This window comes from Podarcis melisellensis (genome assembly GCF_964234715.1).
Source record: "Podarcis melisellensis genome assembly, chromosome: 10".
Classification (NCBI taxonomy): domain Eukaryota; kingdom Metazoa; phylum Chordata; class Lepidosauria; order Squamata; family Lacertidae; genus Podarcis; species Podarcis melisellensis.
Window position 1 is genome coordinate 65,960,501 of NC_138542.1, and position 12,605 is coordinate 65,973,105.

At 45.9% G+C, this 12,605-nt stretch overlaps 1 long non-coding RNA gene across 1 annotated transcript; it reads right to left on the minus strand.

Annotated features, from left to right (window-relative positions):
- Nucleotides 1-10,801: 10,801 nt before the first annotated feature.
- On the minus strand, nt 10,802-12,150 carry LOC309379766. The gene is made up of 2 exons (XR_014172638.1): nt 12,061-12,150; nt 10,802-11,889 (listed from the first exon to the last, which is right to left on the minus strand). It is a non-coding gene; the product is annotated as an uncharacterized lncRNA (long non-coding RNA).
- Between the last annotated feature and the right edge of the window lie 455 nt (nt 12,151-12,605).

Below are 12,605 nucleotides of genomic sequence, written 5' to 3' on the forward strand. Positions count from 1 at the left end.
CTGGCCCAAGATTACCCAGCAGCTGCATGTGGAGGAGCGGAGACGCGAACCCGGTTCCCCAGATTATGAGACTACCGCTCTGAACCACTACACCACACTGGCTCAAACTTTAAGCCTAAAGCCTGCCTTCAGGGATCACACTGTGCTCTGCCTGATCGTCAGTAAACTGACTTTTATTGCTTATGAATAAGACTGTGGTGTCTTTATTCTTTTAGGAAGGATTCAAGGGGTCTTACCAGGAAAATATCAGAATACATTTCAATCTGGACAAACCAGGTTGAATTGTTTATTGTCTTAATAAACTCACATGAGTTTGCAACTAGTTTTCTGCTGCATAAAGGGGAATGCACTCTGCTAAGTAAAGGAACTTCTAGCACATGTTAGGAAGGATATTAATAAACAATATATGTGTGAAATACGAGCAAGCCAGGGCCGAACTGATATTACCCTTGCTGGTACCTTTCCCGTGAAAATCAGAGGCTCACTATGTCAGATTCCTATTGGAAGACCAGACAAACGCTAGAACATTAGCAGTGGCGAAGTTTTTATCGGTGGTTGCAAGAACCAATGATCCCTATCTTTAAGTCTGAACAAAATGCTTGTTTAACCTGGAGGTAGGCGGTCTGAATTGTGCACTGCTTTGCAACGATTTGTTGGGTCTCTGGACCGTAATAAAGATTGATGAAGATATATCCTCTCCTGCCACCCTGAACATTCCCACAGATCTCATCCTATCCCCAAAGGTCCTTCATCACACATACAGTAGTGATCTCTGGTTTGTCCTAGAATGAAAACAGTCAACATACAGTTGGAACATTTTATAAGAACCCAAGAAAAGGCCTGTTGGATCAGGCCAATGGCCCCTCTTGTTCAGCATCAACAGTGGCCAAATGGATAGTTGTAGGAAGCCCACAATCGGGACCTGAGTGCAGCAGTGCTCACCTCACATGTATTCTCCATTAACTGGTGTTCAGAAGCACACCACCTTTCATATTAGAGGTAGTATGTAGCCATGATGACTAATAACCACTGATAACACTATTCTGCATGCATTTGTCTAGCCCCATTGAATGCCACCCCATTTGCTAGCCATCACTACCCCTTGCAGCACCAAAATGAACACTTCATCACATACACAGCCCAAGCAGACAACAACAAGAATCCGCCGATAGCATACGAATCAATCTGGGCAACCTGATTCAAAAATACACACTCACACCCTGCTCACACACAAAGACAAATCTCACTACAGCCAACCAACTACACCCTAGGCCACACCCAACCTCTCTCACCATCAAGGAATAATAAGAGAACCCACACAAATGACGCTAACACAAAACCCCACACATACACTAAGTAAAAGAATGGAAGCATTTCCACACAACCCCACCCCACTCACCATTCCCTCTCCCCCTCTTTCCCCCCTAACCTAACACTGTATGTAACACTAATGTCTCACAACAAAATGAAGCTGATCTGTAGAACATGCAACTTGAAAAAAGGGACAATGCACATATTTTTGTAAACTAAGAAATCTTTAATTTAAAAATATATATATATATTTTAAAAAAACTATGCACCGTGTGAAGGAACTACTTTCTTTTGTTTCTCCTGTACTCTAAATATTCAGCCTGATTGGGTGTTTTCTCCTTATGAGAGAGGGAGGGGAATAAAAACCCATGTGTAATACATTTTCCTTATACAGCTGTGTTCCCTCTTCTTTGTCTTTATCTCCTAAACTAATCGCTTCCCCAAAATGCTGTAAAGCTTTCCTCTGTTGTAAAGTTGCTCTGTCCCCTTGATGAATTTGGTAGCCATTTTCTAAACCTTTCCCAGCTCTACAATATCCTCTTAGAGGTGTGGTAACCAGAACTGTACACCGTATTCCACCATTGATTTGCATAATGACATTTTGATATTGCCAGTTTAATTTTCTTAATGTGCCCTAGCATGGAATTTGCCTTTTTTTTCACTGAGCTGTCTACTTTGATCAGAATGGTTTCTCTCCTGGTCGGCCACTGCCAGCTCAGATCCCATGAACATACACGTGAAATTCAGATTTTACACAGTTGCCTCACTGGGACTGTATTTGCCAGTTCACTGCCCATTTCCCTGGTTTGCAAAGTCCCTTCTGGAGCTCCTCACAATCATTTTATTTCATGTATTAAACTTATTAGTTGCTTGTTGCCCAAAGGTCTCCAAACGACTTACAGAGGGAGAGAGAGAGAGAGAGAGAGAGGGAGAGAGAGAGAGAGAGAGAGAGAGAGAGAATTCAATCCCTTTTTTGCTTTTACCACCCTGAACAATTGGGGTGAAATGTGGGTGAAATGTTCTTTCTGAAACTTCATCTTTGTATCTTTAAGTACTAAAAGCTCTCAGGCTGCTATTTTCTGTGACCTGTACCTAATCCTGTGTCTTCATGTCAGGGCCAGACCATGGAATGCAGACTGAGGTAAGTCACTCCAGGAGCCATGATCAGGAATGAAGAACACCTGAGAACTGAAGACCAAGCCCAGGACTACAAATGAGTAACCACGGAGAAATGCACCATTATTCAGGAAGACCATATGGTTCAATCAAGGCTTGGTTTGAAACACAGGGAAGCTGCCTACCAGCTCCATCTGGTGCATCATCTGAGACCCTACCTGCCTACCCACTGTCTCACCAGAGCAGTACATGCTCTGGTAATCTCTCGCTTGGACTACTGCAATGAGCTCTACATGAAGCTACCTTTGAAGGTGACTAGGAAACTACAACAAATCCACACTGCAGCTTCCAGACTGGTGACTGGGAATGGCTGCTGGGACCATAAAGGATCTACACTGGCTCCCGGTATGTTTCCGAGCACAGTTCAAAGTGTTGGTGCTGACCTTTAAAGCCCTAAAGGGCCTTGGCCCAGTATACCTGAAGGAGAGTCTCCACCCCCATCATTCAGCCTGGACACTGAGGTCCAGCTCCGAAGGCCTTCTGGTGGTTCCCTCACTGCGAGAAGTGAAGCTACAGGGAACCAGGCAGAGGGACTTCTTGGTAGTGAAGATGCCCCATCAGATGTCAAGGAAATGAGTAACAATATAACTTTTAGAAGACAACTGAAGGCATAGTGAAGTTTAATGTTTTGTTATGCTTTTATGTATGTTGGAAACCGCCCAGAGTGGCTGGGGCAACCATCACCGTCACCACCATCATCATTGAACATGAAGCCTTGAATTGAATCAAGAGATTTGGGGAACTTGGCTCAAGCCGGCTGGGGTGTACTTGGCAAGGTGTGTCCTCAAGAGGGTCTTCAGGGCCAGAATGAGATGGTTGGAGGGCTGCATATGGCTCCCAGGCCTGCAGTTCCCAGTAAGAGAGTAGCATATGGTACTGGGCAACAGAGCATCCGTCGAATACACTGTAAGAGTTCTTTGCAAACTCTTTTTGCAAACTGCTTGCTTAAATCTTTGAAGTCTCATCCACATCTTCTTATAGCCCCTGTCCAGATCTTTTGTCCATTTATCTATATCGACAAGGAGGGGTGCTTTTTTTTCCTCTGGCAAGGGCAATCAGACTATTATTACAGAGAGAAACAGGGTCTCTCCATCCTCTTGTGTATGTGTGTTGAACGGAGATAGCCAGCCCCTTCGCAAGGGAGCTCACAGGGCCCTGTGCCTCTGCATTCTCGGCTCTCATCTTCTTCAAAAAAAGGCAGTGCTTTGAAGATGTTTATCAAAAAGGATCATTAAGATGAAATGCGGGACTAAAATAAGGAGCGGAAGCCTTTATGTCTGGGACAACAAGAAGGTCCCCTGATGGTGCAGAAAGCCAAGCCAGATGTAACCATTGGGGAGAAGTGGCTTTAAAAAAACCCCACAAAAATATCCAACCTTTTTCAGACATAAAAGAGTATTTTTATATCTTAATGATCACTGGGATTTATCCCTAGAGCGATAGTTTTCTGGCTTCTTGCCACCTGCAGCAATTTCTTTTGGGTTCTGGTGGGTTTAAGTTGATAATTGGTCCATGTCATGCCCTTGACCTGTGACCCTATAGGATATGAGCAGCAATCGGATACCCCAAATAAGTCATTCTCTCTTTCATCCTGCAGCCATTCTAGCCAAGGTCATGAGATTCAGTCCCATTGATTTCGACAGCAGAGTCCTGTCCAGCTTTCAGGGTTCTCTCAGTCACTGTGAGAACAGGAGTGGCCTGATCTTAGCAGGGTTGTCTTATACAGTGGTACCTCTAGTTACGAACTTAATTCATTCCGGAGGTCCGTCCTTAACCTGAAACTTTTCTTAACTAGAGGCGTGCTTTCGCTAACAGGGCCTCTTGCTGCTGCTGTGCTGCTGGCACACAATTTCCGTTCTCATGCTGGGGGAAAGTTCGCAACTCGAGGTAACTCATCCAGGTTAGCGGAGTTTGTAACCTGAAGCTCTTGTAACTCGAGGTACCACTGTATTCATATGACATAAGAAAGTTGTCCCCATGTGCACACATTGTTGAAATGCCAACACTTCTAATCAGCTTGGTCTCCTTCTGAGTGGGAAATTTCCAAGTTTAAATGCTTGTCATCTGATAGCTTTGCTGCTGACAAGTACAGTGGTACCTCAGGTTATAGACACTTCAGGTTACAAATGCTTCAGGTTACAGACTCCACTAATTCTCACAGGTGGCGCTGTAGTCTAAACCAGTGTTTCCCAACCTTGTGCCTCCAGATGTTTTTGGCCTACAACTCCCATCATCCCTAGCTAGCAAGACCAGTGGTCAGGGATGATGGGAATTGTAGTTCAAAAACAGCTGGAGGCCCAAGGTTGGGAAACACTGGTCTAAACCACAGAGCCTAGGGCTCACCGATTGGAAGGTCAGCGGTTCAAATCCCCGCGATGGGGTGAGCTCCCATTGTTCGGTCCCTGCTCTTGCCAACTTAGCAGTTTGAAGGCACATCAAAGTGCAAGTAGATAAATAGGTACCACTCCGGCGGGAAGGTTTCTCCAGAAGTGGCTTAGTCATGCTGGCAACATGACCCGGAAAAACTGTCTGTGGACAAATGCTGGCTACCTTGACCTGTAAAGCGAGATGAGCACCACAACCCCAGAGTCGTTCATGACTGGACTTAACTGTCAGGGGTCGTTTACCTTTACCTTTAAGTATTCTCACTACCTAAACAGCAATTCTACATTGTTACTGTTTTCCATTATTTTCTCATGATCTACCAATCATTTGGGGGATGGGGGACCAGGACCTGTCCAGAGTGCTGAAGCTCTGCCCCCAGCTATTAGAAATCTTTTTTTAGTCAATATGCTAGCGGTTGATATTTCAGCAGTTGCCTTTCAAGCCTTTCTTTGCAGCCATGAATTTTGCAATGTTGTTTTTTTTAAAAAAAATAAACAATTCAATCTGAAATTTAAGGTTGAATCCTGTGCCCTGCCATGCACCTACACTGATGCAATATATATGTGCAGCACCAGTGACAGCCTCTTTCAGACAGAGAGGGTGTATTAAATCAGAAAAATGAAAGTGAGCATAGATCTCCATTTTTGATAGCACAGACCAGGGCAATGGTCCAAGGGTGACATCCATTCCCTCCTGCACAACCTTTTGAGGGCCACATGCCAACGGTAGGCAGAACCAGAGGCAAACATGGGTGGATCAATGAATGAGTGCTAATTTTACCTTTGCAGAGGAGAACTGCCTTCTACACACATTTGCACAACACATCTTCCATCTAGGTAAGAGATCATCAACTCTGGTTCAAGGACTCGTTCCAGCAGCCAGGCAAAAAAAAAAAAAAGGTCGGAGACAGGTGTTTAGATTTCAATAAATAAATAAACTTTATTTGCATTAGCCAATGGCCATAGCAACATAAAACAAGCAATATATACAAAGAAAAAGACAGCAATGGGTAAAAAGGGCAATCAAATGACCAAGATTATCGTTCAGATAGTGACACTTCATCTCAATGCACCCTCGATAAACCTAGCAACCTTTGCTGTTGTCTGATCATTTTGATCTGATAAAAGAAAGAACAATGTGGCCTCAGAAGGGCGGCCTGGGATGGTAAGTAAGAGTGGGGTGATGATCTCATTCCTCAGGTCTTTATAAAGGGGACAGGACAGGAGAACATGAGCCACTGTTTCCAGATTGCCATCTCCACAGGGGCAGAGTCGTTTCGAGAGCCAGTGTGGTGTAGTGGTTAAGAGCGACGGACTCGTAATCTGGGGAACTGGGTTCACGTCTCCGCTCCTCCACATGCAGCTGCTGGGTGACCTTGGGCTAGTCACACTTCTCTGAAGTCTCTCAGCCCCACTCACCTCACAGAGTGTTTGTTGTGGGGGAAGAAGGGAAAGGAGAATGTTAGCCGTTTTGAGACTCCTTCGGGTAGTGATAAAGCGGGATATCAAATCCAAACTCTTCTTCTTCTTCTCTTCTTCTCAGTTGGAATCTTTTGGTATCTCCCCTCAAGTACGGAGACAGGTGTTGGGAGGACCACCTTCAGTCCCTGGGCCTGAGATCCCCATCCCCAAGCTAAGGGCCTAGACTGGACTATGTGTTTGGGGACCGGGGCAAAGGAGGGCTTTGAGCAGGGTCAAGTCCAGTGCAGTCCCCTTGCAGCGAGGTGCCCACCTCAGGTCGGCTGGCACGGATTTTGGTGCACCTGCCCAATGAGCACGTGCCTTTCTGCCATCACACACAATCTCATTGAACAGATGATGGCGCCTGGCAATGAAACCAGCTTTGCGCCATTTCGTCCTATCCACAGATGTCAGATGATGTAATCGGAGGTGCATTTTGTGAGTCATGCCACAGTAAATGTAGCTGCAAAATGCTTTTGTAGTATTGCTTTGCTGCTGTTGTTTTTCCTCTAACAAGTACAAAGACCTCCCTCCCTCCCCCCTCTCTCTCAAAAGAAAGAAAAAAAGGGAAAGGGAGAAAAAAAGAATCTCTGCATTTGTTTCTGCCTGAAAAGAAAATTGCCGGTGTGTTTGTGTGTCGGTGTCTAGTTAGGGAGTGACAGCTGCAGCAGCTGCACCTTGTGAGCAGTTGCATTGTGCATTGTTTTCCTGAACTCCACCAAATGTGTTCCACCCTAAACTGCCGGGTGCAGATGATCAAACCAGTGAAGAACTACACAGCCCTGCTGCTGGTATTCACATGGGAATGTTCAGCAGGTGCCCTTCTCCCTCACTCACTGAGGCTAATGTTGGTCTGTGCACAGGACATGGGGTTTTTTTTGGGTGGGTGCTCTGAAGGCAGATGAAGCCTTGGGGATGTTGAGACTTTGAGTACATGCAGCTTTTGGAGTGCACAATTACTGTGTTGGCTACAAGCCAGGTTAAACAGAGTATGTGAGAGATTCTGGAAATTTGGGAAAGCTTAGCAACAGGTGGTGATTGGCTAAGTTCTTCCTTATAAGCAGTATGACACCGTGGTTTGTTGTTGGAGTGTTGTGTTTGGAATAGGAGTTTGAACCTTGTCTGTGTATATATAGTAACTTCTACAAAGCTATGCTTTATTCTGCTGTATATAATAAAAGTAAGGACGCAGGTGGCGCTGTGGGTTAAACCACAGAGCCTAGGATTTGCCGCTCAGAAGGTCGACAGTTCGAATCCCCGTAACGGGGTGAGCTCCCGTTGCTCAGTCCCTGCTCCTGCCAACCTAGCAGTTCGAAAGCACGTCAAAGTGCAAGTAGATAAATAGGTACCGCTCCGGCGGGAAGGTAAACGGCATTTCCGTGCTCTGCTCTGGTTCGCCAGAAGTGGCTGAGTAATGGCCACATGACCCAGAAGCTGTATGCCAGCTCCCTTGGCCAATAAAGCAAGATGAGCACCGCAACCCCAGAGTCGGCCACGACTGGACCTAACAGTCAGGGGTCCCTTTACCTTTACCTTATATAATAAAACTAAACAAAAATCAAGTTACTAGTCAGCAAGTTCTGCTCCTGTTCGTCATCTTGGAATTCACTGATTTGGCAGCTGGTAGCAAGAGTTATGGTTAAGATCCATCAACAGGGGACGAGCTTGTTTTCTCCTCCTCTGGAGGGTAGGAATCAAACCGATGGCTTCAAGTTACAAGAAAGGTTGATTCTGACCAAACCCCAGGAAGAACTTTCCGGCAGCAGGAGCTGTTTGACAGCGGTACGGACTCCCTTGGAAGGTTGCAGACTCTCTCCTTCATTGGAGGTTTTTTAAGCAGATGTTGGATGGACATCTGACATGGAGGCTTTAGCTGAGATTCCTGGGGTTGGATTAGATGACCCTCAAGGTCCCTTCCAACTCTGCAATTCCGTGATTCTAGAAAATTAAAAATAATGCTCTATATATCCTCACCTGAACACTTGGATCTGCAGCGCTGGCACTTTTAGAAGTGTAGCATAATCTTTGATCTGCGTTTGCAAGGAATGGAGTCTTCAGTGTGGAGTCCTACAGTCCTACAATGGAGTCCTACAGTTCGGAACTCCCTGCCCATTGACATGAGGCAGGCAAATTCACTGTATTATTTCTGGAGCCTGTTTAAAATATTTTTTACAATTTATTTCAGAAAGCCTACTTAGACATGTACTGTACATCTGACAGGCATCTTAATACGTAACTGTATCTTCTAATTTATCTTTTTTATAAACTTGCTTTTTTAAAGTCTGATTTAACTCAATCTATGTTTTATGGCTTAGATAAACCGCTTAGAGGTTAAGTGGTATACATATACATATATAAACAGATGTCTGGTATTTATATTAGTGCTGGGAAAGACTGTGTGGAATTGCTGGCAGTCAGATAAGACCAGGGCTGTGGTTCTGTATTTATTTCATTTATTCCATTCCTTCCTTCTCAAGAAGCCTGGGGTGGCAGACAGCGAGGTGGTAAAACAATGCAATTAAAAACAAAACAAAAACATATTTGAAACATTAAAAACATATACGGCGGCTTTGTAATATTTATTGGGTGTGAAACATGAAATCAAAACAGCGTGAATGGCTTCGGATCTAATTTGAATGATAAAGGTGTGCATATTCATATTGGAATATTTTCACTATGTTGGGTGTCTTGCAGAGGAATCCTGTATTCCCGATGCCACCAATGGTTCCACTGCCCAGCTGCTCGCAGAAGCATCAGCAGCAGTGGAAGGCCATGGGGTAGCTACATCAGACCCTATCTTGGGTCCTCTCAGCCCTGTTCCTTCAACACCCTTGTAACACCCTGTTTTGGGGGACTTTCTACTGGATACTGTGATCTAAACCACTGAGCATCTTGGGCTTGCCCATAGAATGTCAGCAGTTCGAAAACCTGCAATGGGGTGAGCTCCCATTGCTCTGCCCCAGCTCCTGCCAACCTAGAAGTCTGAAAGCACGCCACTGCAAGCAGATAAAGGAGTAAGTAGATAAAGTAGTATACCTGAAGGAGCGTCTCCACCCCCATCGTTCTGCCCGGACACTGAGGTCCAGCTCTGAGGGTCTTCTGGCGGTTCCCTCACTGAGAGAAGTGAAGTTACAGGGAACTAGGCAGAGGGCCTTCTCAGTAGTGGTTCCACATTCCCTGTGGAACGCACTCCCGTCACATGTCAAGGAAATAAACAACTATCTGACTTTTAGAAGACATCTGAAGGCAGCCCTCTTTAGGGAAGTTTTTAATGTTTGAAGTATTATTCTGTTTTTAGTGTTCTATTGGAAGCAGCCCAGAGTGGCTGGGGAAACCCAGCCAGATGGGCAGGGTATAAATGATAAATTATTATTATTCTTATAAACAGGTACCGCTGTGGCTGGAACGTAAATGGCGCTTCCATGTGCTCTGGCTTCCGTCACCGTGTTCCATTGTGCCAGAAGTGATATAGTCATGCTGGCCACATGACCCAGAAATCTGTCTGTGGACAAACGCCGGCTCCATTGGCCTGAAAGTGAGATGAGGGCCTTTGACTGAACTTAACCGTCCAGGGGTCCACATGATGGTGTGAGCTCCCATTGCTCTGTCCCAGCGCCTGCCAACCTAGCAGTTTGAAAGCACACCAGTGCAAGTAGATAAATAGGTACCCCTGTGGTGGGAAGGTAAACGGCGTTTCCGTGCACTCTGGTTTCCATCACGGCGTCCCATTGCACCAGAAGCGGTTTAGTCATGCTGACCACATGACCTGGAAAGCTGTCTGTAGACAAACACCGGCTCCCTTGGCCTGAGAGTGGGATGAGACAACTGGACACCAAATGGGGATTAGAAGACACTCAGACCTGGAGTGCTGTTTCTCAAAAATATTTTATAAAGGGCAGGGTGGGTGGTTCCCACAGACAACATGCTTCCATGGCGTTTTTCAACACTGGAGCAAAGTTTTTCATAGAATCTTTGAGCTGGAAGGGACCAAAGGATCATCTAGTCCAACCCCATGCAATGCAGAAGTCCCAGCTAAAGCATCCATGACAGATGACCATCCAACCTCTGCTTAAAAACCTCCAAGGAAGGAGAGTCCATAACCTCTCATGGGAGTCTGTTCTTTCAGACATCAAGAGCACTCTCAGGGATTTCCGGCTGGGGATTCCCCCAGTCGTACCAGGAGATTGAACTTGGCACCTTCTGCATTCAAAGCAGATGTTCTACCACTGAGCTATGGCCATTTCCTACTGGTGAACTGATGCACCCCACAACCTTGGAGATTGCAGAACCCATCATTAGAAAGTTGACCGTCTACCCTATGGTTCATGGTCATCCACTTCCACCCACAACTGCCTGCAGTTCACAGAATCATAGAACTGTAAGTTTGAAGGAACCCAGAGAGTCATTTAGTCCAACCGCCTGCAATGCAGGTGTTAAGTTGTGGGTGAACATATCAGACGACACAGCGATTCTCCAAGCAGCTCTTGTTTATTCACAGGTCAGAACAGAACTGAACTGAAGGGTTCAGCCAGCCTGCTTATATAGAGCTCCAGTACAACGTAACTGTAACAACTTTCTGTAACTATCCAATCACTGAACGTCACTTTCGGTCCCTTATTTGCATATGTGGACGTCAACTATCTACAGTATCCCCCTGCTGGCCCAGGGTGAGAACTTCAGTACATAACACCCCTCCCCACTGAGATAAGGCGTTAGTTACAATCGTAATGGTTTTCTTATATACATCACTACACGTAATGGTTCAATTAGGCACAAAAGCATATCAGTTACATTTCACATACTTCCATTAGACCAACAGGGTTACATGTCCAACAACATAGTCCTTTAAATAAGTTGGGCGCTTGGAAACTCTGCTAGACCGCCAGGGACCGGTACCCAGGTCCGGGGGGCCGCCCGATTCTTGCTGAGGCTGTAGCGTGACCCTAGGTGGCGTTGAAACCAAGTCCTCTGGATCCGCTGCTGTGGGTGGAACATCCGCAAGTGGAGTTGGCAGAATGTCAGGCACGGCCTGAGTCCCTCTGCTGGCCCAGGGTGAGAACTGCAGTACATAACAGCAGGAATCCTGCCCACAGTTATCCCTGGGTGGGCTTGAACCACCAGCTTTCTGGTTAACTGCCAGATGCAGTTGTTGCTTTGGAGTAGGCTACAGTCTACCATTATGCAGCCCCAGTTCTGTTGACATTTCTTGAGAAGGAAACGCTTATATTGAGTGCCTTAGCCTGGGTCTCCCTCAAAAGCATTTTCATCCTCTAGCGATCTGGTGTGTTTCAGAACCCAGAGAAATGTAAGCTGAAATGAGCCTATTCAATTTTCTCGAAAGACCCAGAGAATACAATGTGGGAGACAGATTTTTCCTGTCGCTTACCAAATGTTTGAAGTGAAAATGGCTGCTTTTTTTCCCCAACGCCGGGGAACTTGTGGGAAATGACCTGTACCGGGGATAAGTTGACAGGCACAGTGGGGGATTTCATTACACCTTCGGATTTGATGGCGCAACCAGCTCTCTGTAACCTCTGGCTAGTGCTCGGAATTGAATCTGTAAATGTTAATCAATATTTCAGGCCTATTAAATAAAGAAAGGCATTGTGGAAATCAAAGCGCTAATGGCTGGCGTGGCGCTAGGCAAAGGCTTCCAGCCTGTCAGAAATCTTGTCAGGAGCAAAAGAGCAAATATTTTAATAAAACAATTATCTCTACGATATCGGACCTGTTATGCTGCTGGTACGATGGAGGTGATTTAATTCCCGTGATGGTGTGCAAGGTGGGAAAGAGCTGTAGCTCAGCGGTAGGGCATCTGCTCAGCATGCGGAAGATCTCAAGTTCAATCCTTGACATCTGTGGGAAAGGCTGAAACACCTGAGAGATGCTGGCAGTCAGTGCGGACAGTATTGAACTAGAGGCACCAATGGTCTGACTCAGCACAATAGAACCACAAGGCCTTGTTGATCTTTCCATCTCAGTTTTGGAACCTTTTTTTCACAGACTCGGAATTTGTTGTTGTTGTTGTTTAGTCGTTTAGTCGTGTCCGACTCTTCGTGACCCCATGGACCAGAGCACGCCAGGCACTCCTGGTCTTCCACTGCCTCCCGCAGTTTGGTCAAACTCATACTGGTAGCTTCGAGAACACTGTCCAACCATCTCGTCCTCTGTCGTCCCCTTCTCCTTGTGCCCTCCATCTTTCCCAACATCGGGGTCTTTTCCAGGGAGTCTTCTCCTCTCATGAGGTGGCCAAAGTATGGGAGCCTCAGCTTC